Source organism: Prunus mume, linkage group LG4, assembly GCF_029339155.1.
Source record: "Prunus mume cultivar Tortuosa linkage group LG4, ASM2933915v1, whole genome shotgun sequence".
NCBI lineage: Eukaryota > Viridiplantae > Streptophyta > Magnoliopsida > Rosales > Rosaceae > Prunus > Prunus mume.
In genome coordinates, this window is record NC_142701.1 from 4,587,331 (window position 1) to 4,591,074 (window position 3,744).

A 3,744-nucleotide genomic window follows, 5' to 3' on the forward strand; every position below is an offset into this window, starting at 1 on the left:
TGTCCTAGTCAACCTATGGTTATTAACCCCTTGAATGATTCTTAGGCATTCTATGTGTTGCTTGTGAAAGGAGAGTAGAATTGGTGAATCTAAACCCTTCCCAACCTGTGCTAGATGCATAAAATCCTAGTTAGCTACTCTAAGAAAACATACATCAAGCACATAATAAACTGGAGATTAACAACTTGATAATGAAAGCAAGGAAATCAATTAACTATAAAATCATCCATAACATTGAATATTCATGACTAGGCTTCATCCTAAGCCCTAACTAAATGGATTAGTTAAACATAACTATGAATACAGAAAATAAGAAATACATAGATAGGATAAAGAGAGGAGAAGAACTAGATGATGGCAGCAAGGAATTCCCAGGACAGCTCCAAGCTCTCTTCTCTCTTTATGGTGAATCTGAATTTGTGTATGAGAGTAATGGGTGAAGTGAAATTGTGTATCTGACTCTCTATATCCTTGAATGAGTGTGCAGCCCTCTATTTATAGAGTGCAATTTCGTCCTCCCCTTTGGCTGGTGAAGCACACCTCTCTTAGTTGCTCCCAACTGCTCCCTTCTGCCCATGCTTGCCAACTGCTCCAGCTGCCAAATACATGCTGTGGTATGGTTTTTTATGGAAAGCTTGACTTTTGTCCATCTTTCTGAGTTCCTGAGCTAATTTGACTCCATGTATGGCTGCCCATGCTGAGCACATGGCTCTAGGGATTTAGATGTGATGGCAGCCAATCATGACATTTCTGTGAACTTGGTTCAGTCTTTGACGTGCTAAGGGCTCCAGATTTATCCAATTGGGCTGAAATTTGGATATGTTATAATAGACACCCATTGGAACAACTTATATCAAGGATGTCTCCTCATCTGACCTGTGTAAGTTGCTGAAATGAGGCCTGCAAGATGACCACGAAACTGGACTGACAAGGAGTGTGGCCCAAATTGGGTTTGTCTTAAGCCCATATTCCTCTTATCCCAATCAGCCTTAACAAGCATGGATTGCATCAAATGTGATCTCTGCTGTCTCAACCTACAAAACACACAAACATAGGTAAGAGACTCAAAATAAAGAGAAGTTAAACAAAATTACTAAGCAAAAAAGGCATGCAAATGTGTGAAATTATGACCTTATCACAAAACTATGCAATACACCAACCACTCCATTTCAGAACGAACATTGTAGGAACTTGAATCGTCCAATTCTATGGACCAATCGATATCGGATTGAGTCCAAAACTTGGGAAACATCATAAAACGGTGGGATGAGGCATTTTGTGTGTTTTGAGTGAAATCAAATGGCCAAAACTACGCAATACACCAACCACTCCATTTCAGACGATCTTCGTATGAACTTGAATCGTCCTATTCTATGGACCAATCGATATCGGATTGAATCCAAAACTTGGGAAACATCATCACACGGTGGGAGGAGGCATTTGGTGTGTTTTGAGTGAAATCCAATGGAAAAAACTATGCAATACCCCAACCACTCCATTTTAGAACGAACTTCGATTTAACTTGAATGGTCCGATTCTATGGACCAATCGATATCGGATTGAGTACAAAACTTGGGAAACATCATAACACGATGGGAGGAGGCATTTGGTGTGTTTTGAGAGATATCCAATGGCCAAAACTATGCAATACAACAACTACTCCATTTCAACGAAATTTACGAACTTGAATCGTCCGATTCTCTGGACCAATCGATATCGGATTGAGTCCAAAACTTAGAAAATCATAACACGGTGGGAGGAGGCATTTGGTGTGTTTTGGGCAAATCCAATGGCAAAACTTTGCAATACACCGACCACTCCATTTCAGAACGAACTCGATTTGAACCTGAATTGTTCGATTTCATGGACCAATCGATATCGGATTGAGTCAGAAACTTGGGGAACAACATAACACGTTGGGAGGAGTGATTTGGCGGGTTTTGAGTGAAATCCAATGGCCAAAACTATGCAATGCACCAACCACTCCATTTCAGAACGAGCATCGTATTTAACTTGAATCGTCTATTCTATGGACCAATCGATATCGGATTGAGTCCAAAACTTGGGAAACATCATAACACGGTGGGAGGAGGCATTTGGTATGCTTTGAGTGAAATCCAATGGCAAAAACCATGCAATACACCAACCACTCCATTTCAGAACGAACTTCGTATGAACTTGAATCTTCTAATTCTATGGACCAATCGATATCGGATTGAGTCCAAAACTTGGGAAACATCACAACACGGTGGGACGAGGCATTTGGTATGTTTTGAGTGAAATCCAATGGCCAAAACCACGCAATACACCAACCACTCCATTGCAGAACGAACTTCGTACGAACATGAGTGGTCCTATTCTATAGACCAATCGATATCGGATTGAGTCCAAAACTTAGGAAACATCATAACAAGGTGGGAGGAGGCATTTGGTGTGTTTTGAGTGAAATCAAATGGCCAAAACTACGCAATACACCAACCACCCATTTCGTAAAGCTGCATTTAACTTGAATCGTCCTATTCTACGGACCAATCGATATCGGATTGAGTCCAAAACTTGGGAAACATCATAACACGTGGGAGGAGGCATTTGGTGTGTTTGAGTGAAATCAATGGAAAAAACTATGCAGTACACCAACCACTAAATTTCAGAACGAACGTCAGATTTAAATTGAATCGTCCGATTCTATGGGCAAATCGATATTGGATTGAGTCCAACACTTGGGAAACATCATAACATGGTGGGAGGAGTGATTTTTGGTGTTTTGAGTGAAGTCCAATGGCCAAAACTATGCAATACACCAACCACTCCATTTCAGAACGAACTTCGTACGAACTTGAATCATCCAATTCTATGGACCAATCGATATCGGATTGAGTCCAAAACTTGGAAACATCATAACACGGTGGGAGGAGGCATTTTGTGTGTTTTGAGTGAAATTAAATGGCCAAAACTATGCAATACACCAAGCACTCCATTTCAGAACGAACTTCGTACGAACTTGAATCGTCCGATTCTATGGACCAATCGATATCGGATTGAGTCCAAAACTTGGGAAACATCATAACACGGTGGGAGGAGGCATTTGGTGTGTTTTTGAGAGATATCCAATGGCCAAAACTATGCAATACAACAACTACTCCATTTCAGAACGAATCAAGATTTAACTTGAATCGCTGATTGTTCGATTTTATGGACCAATCGATATCGGATTGAGTCCAAAACTTAGGAAAATCATAACACGGTGGAGGAGGCATTTGTGTGTTTTAGACCAATGGCCAAAACTTTGCAATACATGATTCACTCCATTTCAGAACGAACGAACTTCGCATTTAACTCAATTGTTCGATTTGGTGGTTTTTTCATGTAATACACCAACCACCCATTTCGACCAATCGATCCGATCGACAAAAATATTGATTGAGTCGAAACTTGGGAACATCATAACACGCTGGGAGGAGGATTTGGTGGGGTTTTGAGGAAATCCAATGGCCAAAACTATGCAATACACCAACCACTCCATTTCAGAACGAACTGTACGAACTCAATCGTCCGATTCTATAGACCAATCGATATCGGATTGAGTCCAAAACTTGAAACATCATAACACGGTGGAGGAGGCATTTGGTGTGTTTTGAGGAAATCAAATGGCCAAAACTATGCAATACACCAACCACTCTATTTCGTAACGAAGCTGCATTTAACTTGAATCGCTCTATTCTATGGACCAATCGATATCGAATT